The 15,114-nt window shown below is 38.8% G+C and overlaps 1 long non-coding RNA gene across 2 annotated transcripts; it reads right to left on the bottom strand.

The window, feature by feature from the left end:
- Positions 1 to 1,090: 1,090 nt before the first annotated feature.
- LOC131504282 (uncharacterized) lies at positions 1,091 to 8,748 on the bottom strand. 2 transcript variants are annotated; one of them, XR_009257899.1, is made up of 3 exons: positions 8,223 to 8,748; positions 1,809 to 1,863; positions 1,091 to 1,382 (listed from the first exon to the last, which is right to left on the bottom strand). It is a non-coding gene; the product is annotated as an uncharacterized LOC131504282 (long non-coding RNA). The 2 variants fall into 2 exon arrangements; XR_009257898.1 differs by lacking the exon at positions 8,223 to 8,748 and adding an exon at positions 3,316 to 4,763.
- Positions 8,749 to 15,114: the final 6,366 nt, after the last annotated feature.

Here is a 15,114-nt window from a genome sequence, read left to right as displayed (position 1 = left end):
TATAAAAAATGCTATAACTGAGCTGCAATCTTGAATGGATTGCATTCGATGAATGAGGCAGAGCAGCAAATCAGCAATATAGAGGACAAACTTATGGAGAATAATGATGCAGAAAAAAAAAAAGAGGGAGACTAAGGCAAAAGAGCACAATTTAAGAATTAGAGAAATCAGTGAGTCATTAAAAAGGAACATCAGAATTACAGGGGTCCCAGAAGATGAAGAGAGAGAAAAAGGGGTAGAAGGGTCCTGTGAGCAAATTATAGTGGAAAACTTTCCTAACTTGGGGAAAGACACAGACATCAAAATCCAGGAAGCACAGAGAACTCCCATTAGATTCAACAAAAACTGACCATCAACAAGGCATATCAGAGTCAAATGCACAAAATACTCAGGCAAGGAAAGAATCATGAAAGCAGAAAGAGGAAAAAAAGTCCTTAACCTACAAGGGAAGACAGATCTTGGCAGGGCAGAAAGGTGTGGCAGGATATATTCAATGTGCTAAATTGGAAAAATATGCATCCAAGAATTCTTTATCCAGCAAGGCTGTCATTCAAAATAGAAGGAGAGATAAAAAGTTTCCCAGACAAACAAAAATTAAAGGAGTGACCTTTAGTGACCACCAAACCAGCCCTACAAGAAATTTTAAGGGGGACTCTCTGAGGGGAGAAAAGACAGAGAAAAAAAAGAAGAAAAAAGATGAAAAGCAGCAAAGACTAGATAGGACCAGAGAACACCACCAAAACTCCAACTCTACAAGAAACATAGTGACAATAAATTCATATCTTTCAGTGCTCCCTCTAAACGTCAATGGACTCAATGCTCCAATCAAAAGACATAGGGTAACAGAATGGATATGAAGTGACAAAAAATACACTAGTGCCAGTTGTGGGCACCTTCTAATGTTCTGAAAAATCACTCATTTCTGTCAAACAGCATGGCCTGAGACCAAGTGTCCAAGCATGGAAGACAATCATCCACAATCCCATAGAGAGAGAGAGAGAGAGAGAGAGAGAGAGACAGAAGAACCATTGGCTCAGCTGTGATCATGTGACGTTCAGCAGCACATACTATTACTATTGCAAGACACTGCTCGTTTATCAAGTTAAAATTTATTAGAAATGTTTGCTCATGTTGTGGAACACTTGCAGAACAAGTTACTCGCAATCCAAGGTTTTACTGCAGGTGGTAATAATCCCACGGTCATCTGGAGGGTTAGCACAGAGTCTGAACTGGATCAAACCAGTCAAAAATTGGGTCATGGAGGCTTATTTGGAGTTTGTGGCTTCTGGCATTTGACCTTAGTCTCTGGTGGCAATCAGCACTTCTAAGCAGGGCTAGAAAACTGGGTTATTGTGGCTTGTTAGTGAGTCCCTGGTGATAAGCTCAGACAAAGAGAAAAACATATCAAAACCTTAGATGAGTCTGAAAACCAAAATTTCAAAACATGTGAAGAAAACTAATATTAAAAACCAACAACAGGGGCACCTGGGTGGCGCAGTCGGTTAAGCGTCCGACTTCAGCCAGGTCACGATCTCGCGGTCCGTGAGTTCGAGCCCCGCGTCAGGCTCTGGGCTGATGGCTCGGAGCCTGGAGCCTGTTTCCGATTCTGTGTCTCCCTCTCTCTCTGCCCCTCCCCCGTTCATGCTCTGTCTCTCTCTGTCCCAAAAATAAAATTAAAAAAAAGTTGAAGAAAAAAAAACCAACAACATTGGTAATCAAAGAAAATGAATACAATAAAAACTTAAAAACAAGATTCTACAATGGATTTCTCATAGACATGATTGTTCACCAATATTTGCTCCTCCTACCTGGAAAAGTATTTTAATTCTTCATTCTAATGAACTCAGATATGGGTGATTTACTCTGAAAAAAAAACAACAAAGCAATAAAATTCCTCTATGAATCTACTGCTTGAATATTTCCTGTAATATGTATGTATGTATGTATGTATGTATGTATGTATCTATCTATCTAATTATCTTTCTTCCTATCATTTACATCTATGTAAATATTTGCATGTGGATCCATTTCCTTTTGTTTCTCCAAAGGGTCCTGTGTTTCCCTCCAATAGAAACAAAATACAGCCCTGTCTTATACATTACAGCTCTTTAAATATTTGTAACAAATATCATGTATCTTTGTCTTTCATTCTATCAATTAAACATCATAATTTTTCCAACCTCATAATTTTTCCTTATGCAGCATTAATGTCAAGGTCCTCACTATCACACTTACCTATCTATTTCTCCAAATGTTTTTTTTTTTTTTTTTTACTGTTTATTTATTTTTGAAACAGAGACAGAGCATGAGCAGGGAAGGGGCAGAGAAAGAGGGAGACACAGAATGTGAAGCAGGCTCCAGGCTCTGAGCTGTCAGCACGGAGTCCGACGCAGGGCTCGACGCGGGGCTCGAACTCACGAACTATGAGATCATAACCTGAGCCTAAGTCGGGTGCTTAACCGACAGAGCCACCCAGGCGCCCCTATTTCTCCAAATGTTTAATGCGGAAATCTTAAACTTTACATTGTTGGGAGTAAATATGTAAAACAATTTAAGTCTGGAACCACAACAAAACCCACTCTTGTTAGTCTTTTCCCCTCATGATTATTTAAAGAAACATCACCAAAAATATGGTCTGAACAAAATCAGAAGCTAGAATATAATGGGGAAAATATTATTCTTAGTCAAAAATCTGGATGAAAATTCCATCTCTGCCTCACATGAGCAAGTTATTTGACCCTTATAAGGCTTGGTTCATTCAGCATTCATATGAGGATTCAAAAGTCTTATTTCCAGGGGTGCCTGGGTGGCTCAGCTGGTTAAGCATCTGACTTGATTTTGGCTCAGGTCATGACCTCACCAATGTGAGATGGAACCTCACATTGGGCTCTGAGCTGAGCATGGAGCCTGCCTGGGATTCTGTCCCTTTCACTCTGCTCCTCCCTCATTTGTGCTCTTTCCAACAAAGAATAAAAATTTTAAAAATATTTAAAAATCAAAAGACTTACATAATAATCATGGCTTAAGGAATTATGTAAATAAACTCAATGAGAACCACTTCACAATGTTTGAAAATAATGATAAAAATATATTTTAAAAAAGCACTATCCAACTTTGAATCATACATCTTGACAAAATAAATACTTGAGTGTGAGTCTGACAAAAGCATGAATTATATTCTCCCAGTTGCAGAGGTTATTTTTGAAAAGACATGTCTCAGCACTAGTCATTTTAATCTAGCTCATTTGGAATAACCCTTAAGGTGGGCCAAAAAAACACAAACAAACAAACAAACAAAAACAAAATAACACAAACCAACTCTGCCTTAATATTATTTTTCCATGGTGATTCTTCCTAGTTCTGATGTTTCTGTATGATGTATTTAGTTGAATGGGACTCAGTGATGGAAGGAAGGCAATATTGTGTAAACTTGGTTGACAGTTTGCAATTGATGGGGAGGGTGCCTCAGTAAAAGAGAAATCTGGAGCTGGAAGTCAATAAAATAAAAATGTGAGAAGCATGAAAATTTCACTTACATAAGAAAATCACTGATTTTTATTGAAACTGGAAGAAAAATTATTATTCTAGGCATGAGAGTGCCATGTAGTATCTTGATCCATCATGGTTACCTGCAAGTGATCATTCTTCAGATTTGTACAGACACACACACCATGGATATGTGCAGGAATGCAATAAGCAGAACATGAATGGGCAAGGGCATCCACAGAATTCTGGGAGGAAAACACTGCTGCTCAAATGTGACAACGTGTGATTGAATGTGTAAGTAATAGTCAATATTTTGACTTTAGAAAGAGGTCATTACAGGCTCATCCAGGAAAGCAGAGAAGGATTTTAGGTTGTCAAGTCAAAGAACAATGTCAAAGTCCAGCTTCTTGAGTGAGGACTTGATCACTTCCCAAAGGAGAGACCCTGACACACTGAGAGGGGCCCGCTCAGCCACTAGGCTCCCACTGCTCCTTTACTGGGCATTGGAAAGAACAGCAACTGCTTGCTTGCCCTCTTAACAGGAAAGAAAAAAAAAAAAGTGGCCACAACAGCCTTAACAGCTGTCACTGCCAGGGAAGGGGACATGGAGAATTCGAAATGGGATAAATAGGGTTGGCACGACAATAAAGATGTGGAGAATTAATAATGTACCAGGCAACTTCCTCACGATCTCCCTAGCCTTCCATCAAAAGCAACTGAGACTAATTAAATCAAGCCAAGTATTTCAATTGACACATAAAAAGACAGGTTTAGCTCTGAATTCTTTTCTCTGTTTGATATGATTAATGTTGCATTACACTACAGAAGGCCACTTGGTAAGCGGTTAAACCATGGTACATTTGGCATTTATGAAAGACTTTTTGTCATGTAGCAATGATGCTTTTAAAGCCTGACCACACAGTTTTGAGTTTGGCTTTGATAGCGCCCTGGTGAAGGCTGTCTGTGGAAAACTAGTGAAATATTTTTCTCCAGCATGTAGTTAGGCCTGCTGCTTTCAACACTGAGACAAGATGTTAGAACACATTTGCTCAATTTCAGATCAAAGAAACCTTCCTGACTTACATTCCTATACATTTCTTCTATAAACGCTTAACTAATTCTGTTGACCTCAGTGCTCAGAGTAGATATTGTTATTACTATTACTATAGCTACCATTGTGTAATCATATTGATCTCATAAAAGCTCATATTTTTTATTAAAAAAATTCTTCCACATGTCCTCTCAATTTCTTACTTCCACTCCAATTTTAAAATAAATTTTCAATCATCAGCAATTCATGTCACATAGAATGCTACCTATATTTCCATAAAAACATTGAGAAAGAACCATATATACCTAAAGCTTTTCAAACCCTGTTAGGTTTTCAACTCTTGAGCAATGTAATCATAAGAGTTAACACAAACATTAGCAAATGAATCTGCTATCCTTAACAAATGAGTTTAGAGAGTAGGAAATGTTTTATTGAAACAAACCTTAATGAACATTATAGGAAAAGAAAAAGAGACGCCATTATAGAATGCATGTAAGTACCTTTGCCACAAAGACAGACTTAATATAAGAATCTATTTCTAAGTAATGCTTCCTTTCAATGACATCATTTCCAATAAAACTTCCACTTTAAACTGAACTATCTCCAAATTTGTATTTGTCACTATGGGTGCTCTTTTTTCTAAACTCATTTAGGAAAGCTAAGGATGGCTGTCTAATTAGTCTACAGGGTAATAACTTTTCACACTTAAGAAAAATACTCATAGTTTTTAAGCCCAGATAGGTGAAAAATTATTTAAGTGGAAAGTATATGGTAAATTTAGTGTGAAAAAAACTTAAAAGAAAGAATTCTGGTTAGCCAAGGTTTGCTTTCAAATAATTAAAAATAAACCATTCCACACTGTGGAGTGGAAAGATAAGGGCCTGTAGGCATTCTTAAATATATATCTCCCATTATATTATTCATTGTTTAACACTTGCTAACATAGAACACAGTATGTGTAATAGTGCTTATACCTCTCAGACCACAACCATTGTTATAGCCGCAAAAGAAAAAACAACACTTGGATTGGTTTAAAAGAGCGAATTCCAAAACGTCTATGTCTCTGCATCGTTGTGTGGCTATTGCTAATGGAGGTCAAGGCAGGCCAGCTTCAAAGGGGCTGCAAAATTCGTCAGAAATATGTCTACTTGCTGTACATTTCTAGGCATTCTCCCAAAAAATTTCTGGTTCTTGAGAGCCCCTTATTTCAAACGGAAACAATATATCTGACCTAGTTTCCAGCATAGAGCTTATATTCATTCAACTAGGCTTCAGCTCCCTATCTCATCATCTGCCTCCTTGATAAAAGCTGAGCAGATACCCCTCTAGTAGAACTCATTATCCAAAGGCTTCCTTCCAGGCATTAGCCCACTCAGGTAAAGTGGTCATTATTTCCCAAGGATAAGGGTTACTTTCTGAGTTTTTTTTTTTTTTTCCAAAGCCACATTTGATTATAAGGATAGCACTCCTAACAATTTCTCTTCCTCGTTTCTCCTTCCTGTGCAAAAGGCCATTGGTGGGACAGTCTGCTAAGGCTGAAGAGAACTTTTGTTCTTAAGAATTTTTAGGTCTAAGAGAAATCGTCAGGAGAGTCATGCCATGAAAATTGGCAAAATAAATTTCTTATGCGTCATTTGCTAAATAGAATTCCAAGATTACCTGCAAAATCGGGTTTATTTGAGTGCTTTTTATGGGGAGAATTTGTAAATCAAGGATAAAAATTCTATTTTATGTGTTCTGATTATGCAGTATTAACCGTAAAGATAAGGGCTCTGTTATATGTAAAATATCACTAAAGAATTAAAAGACATTATCAATTTTTATAGAAATGTGTTTGTATATGTAGAGAATGCATATTTATACCAAAAAATATAACAAGTTCTCATTTTAAGATGATTCATTTTTGTCGTTGTTGTTTTATTCAGATCATGAGCTTTGATTCAGTTTCTAAAACTAGCTAAATTCATGCATTATCTCTTCTCATTTTTGTTGGTCATCAAGATGACACATTTAATTCCCTTCAATTGATTACCATGACTCAAGTTCACCTATTTCCAACTTACAATTATTTCAGGAAGGATTCAGTGAAACTGCCTATTTTGCCAAGGGAAAAATATTCAACTTTTGATTACTTTCTTTTATTTTCTTATGCTAGAGAGCTTCTAAATCTTCCCTTTAGCTTTGCTTCACCGCTCTCCAGAGCAAACTGCCAAGACCCTCCCATTATCATTCACCTCCCTAAACACTTCCATATCATTTCTCTTGTGTGCACTTTACAGAATCACAGAACAAACCAATTTAATCTCTGATGCTTGACAGTATATTGCACAGGTTGGTCTCTCTTTTATGTAATACTTATAGGTGTGGATTGATCAAATAAAATATTTAGAAAAGATTAGTTTTATAAGAGAAACTTTGATTATACCAATTTATACCAAACAGGTCATGCACATTCTTTCATGCTTAATATATGTATCTATCTATATAGAGACAGAGATACATGCATACATACACAGATACACAGATACATACCTGCTGCACATAAGTAAAATTGCCTGTTTTGCACCCGTTTGCTTACCTGTCTTTAAGGTAATCTAAACTATTGTGTGTGTGTGTGTGTCTTTCTGTTTTGTAGCATAATTCCTTTTGCTTTATGGCTCAATAAATAAAACATTCCATCATTTAAACCAACTCTTAAAACCTGTGTAACCAAGATAAGGATGTGGTAAGGATGTTACTTACATAGTCAATCACAGTTTCAGTGGGAGATAAATAATAAATACTATAGCATTCATATCCTCTATTTCCTAATATTTTACCCTTCCTTATTTGGCAGTTACTGGCAGATAATAGGCGATTAATATATATTTGATAAGGGACTGATTAAATTGAATGCTCTCAATTGTTTAAAACATCACCTTACCTTTTCTCATGAGTGTTGAACTAAAACATTTCATGATTTCCTAGTCCACCAGAGTTATATTCCTGTTTAAGTTATTTTTTCCATTACATTTAGTGTAATACTGGTTTTATTTTGTTTTGTGTGTGTGTTTGTTACAAATTTCTATGACCTTGTGAACCCCATCCAGAGTCCAATTAAGTAATTTAAACCATTCTATTGTCTGGAGACTTCTACGTGTCTTGTTGATTTTTTCTCCCAAATAAATTAGCATGCTTTTCTTTGAATATTTAAATTAGAAATTTCCATAAATCACTTACTCCTTATTACATGCATCAAACTTTATACAATCAGTAGCCATCATGACAAGTATCAAAAGGGATCAGAGCAGAGTGAAAAAGGATTTTTCTGCCTTTTCTAGGGCACTGTTCTGCATTCCACTTTGCTGTTGTCCCCACATCTTCTTCCATCCCAGAGAAAGACAGGTCTGCTCCTGCCCAGCCACCACCTCCCCAACTCCACTCGAGTACAGTGAGTATCTCCTTTCTAAGGGACTGGGAGTTCAGGGCATTTTCTCTTGCTTCCTTTTTTAACCTCTCTCCTCATGGTTCCTTCCTATCCAGTTGTCACTTTTCAATACATATGTTACTTAAACTTCTTTGAGCTAATGTCTCTTAGTGGCATTTGACACTAATAATCAAATCCCCATAGTTAAAATATTTTCTTTCCTCATTTTCCCCTGACTCTCACTCTTCTTACACTCTTTTTACTTTATAGGCTACTTACCAGTTTCCTTTGTTGTTATCCATCCCTAAAGGTTAGGGTTGCCCTACATTCTATTTGGGGAACTCTTCTCTTCACTCCCATCCATGGATTCTCTGCCAGGCACCTTGCTTCCAGCACCAGTTCAATGTTGGTGCTTCTCCATTCTCAATGCCCCGGTCTTCCCCTCTCTCCTGAGCATCAGACAGATCTGTCCAATTGCTTACCAGACCTCTGAGTCGAATATCCCACAGAGCATAAAACTCTTGCCTGTATTACTTCTCTATGGCTCTTGTAACAAATTATCACAAATGCAGCAGCCTAAAATGACACAAATTTATTCTTTTATAGTTCTGGAGGTCAGAAGTCCTAAACTCAGTGTGTCCGCAAGGCTGTGTGTTCTTTCTGGGAGCTATAGGAGAGAATTTATTTCCTTACCTTTCCTGGCCTCCAGCTTTTTCTCACACCGCTCCAACTTCTGCTTCCATCATTGTATCTCCTTCTCTGTGACTTTTCTGCCTCCTTCTTCTTCTTATGATTACATAGGGCCAACCTGTACTGTCCAGGAAAATCTCTTCATCTCAAGGTCCTTAATTTATATATATTTTTAAGTTTATTTATTTATTTTGGGAGAGAGAGGGTGAGGGAGGGGCAGAGAGAGAAGGAGATAAAGAGAATCCAAATCAGGTTCCACACTGTCAGCACAGAGCCCAATGCAGGACTCAAATCCACCAACCCTGAGATCATGACCTGAGCTGAAACCAAGAGTCAGATGCTTAATCAACTAAGCCACTGAGGTGCCCCCTCAAAATCTTTAATTTATTTGCATCTGCAAAGTCCTCTTAAGCAATCAGGATGTGGCCCTCTTTGGGGTCCCAGTATCGTGTCTACCATAATATACCGCATTGAATCACTTCTTCCCTCCAAACTTCTTCCTCCAACACTGATTCTCAATGAATGACACTGCCATATAATGAGTTCTTCAACTCAGAAAAATCTTGGAGTCATCCTTGGTTCTTTGCTTTAATTTACTTGTTTGTTATACAGATTCAGTCACCAGTTTCTACTGATTTTATATTCTAAATATTTTTTAGGGGCACCTAGGTGGCTCAGCCGGTTGGGCATCCGACTTCAGCTCAGGTCATGATCTCGTGGTTTGTGAGTTCAAGCCCTGCATCGGGCACTGTGCTGACAGCTCAGAGCCTGGAGCCTGCTTTGGATTCTGTGTCTCCCTCTCTTTTTCTGCCCCTCCCTGTTCACACTCTGTCTCTGTCTCTCTCTCTCTCAAAAATAAATAAACATCAAAAAAATTAAAAAAAATTTTTTTAAACCAATTCAAATTTCTCCATCTTCAGTGTTGCTTACAAAAATCAGGCTATTATCACTTCTTGGCCTTTTCACAGCTCTCCCTGTAGGGTGCCTTTCATTACCTGTTCTATGTTCCTAAACATAATTCTGATTCTGTTAGTTCACTGCTTATCCCCATTTCCTTCAGAAGAAAAATCAAACTTAGCTTATATTATAAATTTAACGTTTCCCTCTTAAATTTTTTTAATGTTTATTTATTTTTGAGAGAGACAGAGACAGAATGCGAGTGGGTTAGGGGCAGAGAGAGAGGGAGACACAGAATCCCAAGCAGGCTCCAGGCTCTGAGCTGTCAACACAGAGCCTGACACGGGGCTCGAACTCACGAGCCGTGAGATCATGACCTGAGCCGAAGTCGGACACTCAACTGACTGAGCCACCCAGGCACCCCTAATGTTTCCCTCTTAAGCCTTATCTCTTGCTGTCATATCCCCATTTCCTGCTTCTCTACTGAACTCAAAAGTTGCATGAACTCTTCCAGCTCCATGTTACTCACGATGAAAGCTGTTCATTCTGTCTGGAATGCCTTGTCCTATCTGAATCCCTGAGTCATACTCGTGCCTCCTACCTATCCCCCCACTTTCATAACATTCACCCTTGAAAGTTTTCCTCTCTGTGTTCAAGCTGGTTGCCACCTTTCCTTTGTTCCGCATGCACATGAACTTTACCAATCTGGCATTATAAATAAACACAGGTTATACATAACCAAAGGTTCCTTATCTGTACCTCTCTTCACATTGTATGCTCTGGGAAGGCAGGATCTATGTCTGCCAAGGCTGTGGCTTATCCTTGTGGCTAGCACAGTGTTGTACAAGGGCTCACTATGCTTTGTGGAAGAAATGGGTTTGCAATAAACCTGTACCATTTCTGTGAGAGTTACTAAATATAACTGAAGAATTTGATACTGACCAACATTGTATGAACCATTTAGAGCCATTTCCATGACACATTTAACATTTAAAATTCTTATTATATACAGAGAAAATCCAACTCAATTAATGTCTGTGAAAATCATACTGGGGACATGACACTGTCAGCTACTATCAAATGTACAAAATTCACTTAAATATCCTGAAAATGCTAACAAGAAAAATATGCTAGATATAAAAATAACAATGCAATATACAATAAGATGCATGTTTTAAGAAAAATCTCCACGGATGCACAACTACGCAAAAAAAGAAACTGTTATTGTAAAATGTTAGTGCATTTGGTCAGTCAATAGTCCAGACTGTAAAGACCATTGCCCTGGAGGTGGAGCCCAGTATCACCATCAAAAAGATAAAGGACAATGGGAAGCCTGGGTGGCTCAGTTAGTTAAACATCTGACTTTGGCTCAGGTCATCATCTCACTGGTTGGTGAGTTTGAGCCCCACATCAGGCTCTGTGCTGGCAGCTCAGAGCCTGGAGCCTGCTTCAGATTCTGGGTCATCTCCCCCCCCCCCCCCCGTCTCTCTGCCCCTTCCCCGCGCTGTATCTCTCTCTCTCTCTTCTCTCTCTCTCTCTCAGAAATAAATATAAAAATTTTAAAGAAAGAAGATAAAGGACAAGATCCAGCATAGAGAGGACACCCCCTGAGTAGCAGAGGCTCAGCCCTCCAGAAACGCAGCAGGGACATGGCCACGTGTTTCTGACTGCAACATCCAGTGTCAACTGCCCCAGGACCTACATCTGAAGAAGAGGTGGCTGTTCATTCTTCAAACTTGTGTTGACAGTGTCCAATGATGGTATTACTCTGCACTCTTGCCATTCACCCAACTTAAGTTTAGAAATGACCAGTTTCAGTCATAGCTGAACCTGTCCAAAATGTTATTAAAGGTTTTGCTGCATGGTTACAAACAAACCAACAAAGTACCCTGAGGAAATAAAGAGACAGTGTATTTTTCATCTTTTTTTTTTTTTTTAAGCATAGCATCTCACTGGGACTTGGTATATATGTACTGAGAAGGAAATCTGACAAAAGCAGATAAAAAAGGGGACCAGCCAGATGTCCAAGGCCAGATACTCCCCTTGCATGCTTTTGGCTTCTGTAATATTGCTTGCCTCCTGCATCCTCCAACTGCCCACATAGCACAAGCGATAAGTGCCCCCCTCCCCTGCCTTTTTTTTTTCCTTTGAGCCCCTGCATTCCCACCCATAAAAGGAGACCAGCACCAGGGCTCGGGGATCAGCCTTTGGAGGTGACTCTGTTGGGCCGGCACTGGTGCGAAATAAATTGTCTTTTCTGATTCCCCGAGCACATGTTGCTTGTCTCTTTCTGGGTGCCAAGTATTTGCTGTAACAGTATAAGCATTTTAAAACATGGCACCATCAATCTTTGATTCTTCCTCATCAATAAATGGGGTCATTGTCCCCACGTCTTAGATCTAGACGGACTTGTGTCTGCTTAACCATAGAGTATAGCAAAAGTGATCCTATGTGACTTCTAAAGCTAAGAAACAAAAAGTCAAAAGCATCCTCCTAGTTCTCTTAGAATATTCAGCTTCTTGACTCTAATTCTTGGGATGTTCTTTCTCAGAACTCACTTGCCATGATATAAGAAAATTTGAGATACATGGAGATCGGTCCAGCTAAGACCAGACATTTGAGTGAGAGAGTTTCCAGATTGTTCAGCTCTCTCAGTCTTCCCACATGAGGCTCTCATAGTAGTGGCAAGAGACAAGTAATCCTCTGTGTCCTCTCCAAATTCCTGACTCATAAAAAATCTGTGCACATGATGAAATAGCCCCATTATTTTATAGTGCTGACTTTGAGGTGGTTCGTTATGCAATAATAGATAAGCAGCCCAAGGGTAGCTGCTCAAAAAGCATTTAAAGAAGAAAAAGAAGAGAAGGGAAGGAAGGGAAAAGAAGGAAGTTAAGAAAAAGGAGAAAGAAAGAGAAGACAGAGACAGGAACACAGAGACAGGGAGAATAGAGAAACAGACAGAAAGACACAGAGAGAAAGAAAAAAGAAAGGAAGGGAAGTAAGTTAGAAAAGCAGAAAGTTTGGAAGAAGAAAAGAAATCTCTAATTCAGAGAGAAGGAGAAAAAGAATTTTCTGAAAGGTAGGATTTAAGCTGGGACTTTGATTGATGGGTAAGACTTAGAGAGAGGGCTTTGTAAGAGAAAAAACATATCAAGTGGGTCAGTTAGGTGTCAGTCTAAAAAGCAAAGGCCACTTGATGTATATCAGGTATGAAATGTTTAGCATAGGAACCAGAGGCTTAGACAACCAAGGGAAAAACTGGGATCAAAGGTCAAGAAAGCCACCAGCATTAGATGGAGATGGGGGAGTTCTCACAAGTGTGCTGGGCTGGGGGTGGGGAATCCTGCTCATTGAATCTCAATGCCTGGCTGCCACTGTGCTTGGAACATAATGACTTCGCCTTCCCTTATGCATTCCTACTCTTGTATTAGTGTTTTTTCTTGGCAAACTATCCTATATCCATTCAGGGAAAGGAATTCTGGAAAAAGCATTTCCTGGCTTCCCCTCTGCCTTACAGAGGAAGTGATGGTGAGTTGACAGAGGGCCATCAGCACACCAGGCAAGTAAGTGCTAGTAAGTCCGACATCAGTGTGGACACAGGTCACCCTTAAAAAATAGGAAATTCCCACTTTAACTGGATTTTTTGGTGGAAGATAAGAATCAGAAAGTAGGTTGGAGCCAGATGTGTACTTTTTTTTTTTCCCTGTGGGAACTAGGAGGAAGAAAACAATCAGCATAGGAAAGAAGAACTGGGAGAGAAACTGCAGAATAATAACTAATAAATAGGATTCAGTGATTGCTCATGTTGGGGCTAAAACCTGGGATTCCAACCTAGGATGCTGGGCTACAGAAAGTTTTACTTTTCCTACTAAGGCAGTGGTTCTCTAAATTTCAGATTTTTCATCTACTATCCTGAAGATTTTTGTTAAAATCCATGTACTGTCCATAGTATTGATCATTTAATTTAAATACCATGATTTTAAATCAGTAATTCTGTTACAAGGAAGATTGACATCCTGGTCCAAAATGGCACACGTGTATCACCCAGTAAAATGGAAGGTATCAGTGTGAATATGCATCAAGGAAAGAAAACGTGTACTATTTGGGGGGAAATCCTAGAAGAAAGTTTCTTAACCATAAACTGTACTTTCTTATTTTTTAATACTTATAATAGTGAATAGAAAGCCACTTGCTTCCAGTGGAAACACTGGCTGTCACTGTGACTCTACTAAAATGAAACTAGAGAATTGTGTTGGGACATCACCCAAGCATGTAGATTCTGCCTCCAGGGGGTTAATAAAGGCTGTTAGTCTGCCATTGCCTGATCATGCCCATTTATCAGGCTGTGGATTGAATATCCACCCCACTTTAGTTCAGAGGCCCTGCTGAAGTCATCCCACCTTTGATCAGAGAATTAAAGTACTGCAATACTGTAGCCATGTTGTTCAGCATTGTCTTGGAGAGAGAGAGAGAGAGAAAAAAAAAAAAAAGGAGGCTAAATACAAAGAAAAAATTTTAACTGGTGTGTGTCTCTTTTCTATGCCCATCTCCCTGAAACTGAAAGAATAAAAGGAGAGCTTAGCTCAGAAAGGGAAGAGAAATCTGGTCTGGGGGAGTCCTAAAATAACTATAAAAGCAAAATATTCTTGTTGAACTCTGGCTAGATGTTTTTACCTGTGAAGGTTTTGTCTCCGAGATCTGCTCATCCTTTCTCTCTAAAAAAAAGAAAAAAAGAAAAACAAAGGTGATTATCAAGTGCCACACAAGCATAAGGTCATACCAACATCAAATATAATATTCTGGCTCTCTTTGCTGTAATCAGACGTCTGAAAGAAAATTGTAAAGGAATACTCTGTGAGACAGTTGTGCTTAATGTTGTAGGAAGAACATGATCAATTTTCTTGTTGTTGATCTTGGTGTTATTGTTTTGAGGGAAAGGTAGGAGATAATTCCAGAAGCAGTAAGAACAATCCTTGGTGTCAGGGAGTTCATTTTAGAAAGCTATTATAGAAATAAAGCAGGAAGGAGATAAAAGTCTAACTTACTAGTAATTGAAAACTTGGTGGGATCATCTGAAAAACTTTTAGGAAGTGATATGGTAGAAGTGAGACAGGATTTGAGGATGGCACAGAGGATTCTAGGTTAGAGGCTATTTATTTACTGATTGATTGATTTTTAAAGTTTATTTTCTTTATTTTGAGAAAGAGAGAGAGAGCATAGACATGGCAGAGAAAGAGGGAGAGAGAGAGAGAATCCTAAGCAGGCTCCACACTGCCAGCATGGAGCCTGATGTAGGGTTTGAACCCATGAACTGGGAGATCATGATCTGAGCTGAAATCAGATGTTTAACTAACTGAGCCACCCAGGCACCCTTAGATTAGAGGCTATTTAAACAATGATGTTGCCAACGCAAACTAAGATTATAGGAAACCGAACAAATTTTGTTTTGGACAGAGGGGGCTAAGATAAGTTTCTGTTGGAGCTGAAGTACATGTAGAACACCTTTTTGGATATATCCAGGAGGCAGCTAATACGCTGAGCTTGGATGTGCTCAGATCTAGTGATAGAGATTTGGAAATCAACA

Source organism: Neofelis nebulosa, chromosome 2 (genome assembly GCF_028018385.1).
Source record: "Neofelis nebulosa isolate mNeoNeb1 chromosome 2, mNeoNeb1.pri, whole genome shotgun sequence".
NCBI lineage: Eukaryota > Metazoa > Chordata > Mammalia > Carnivora > Felidae > Neofelis > Neofelis nebulosa.
This window is presented reverse-complemented; position numbering and strand designations above follow the sequence as displayed.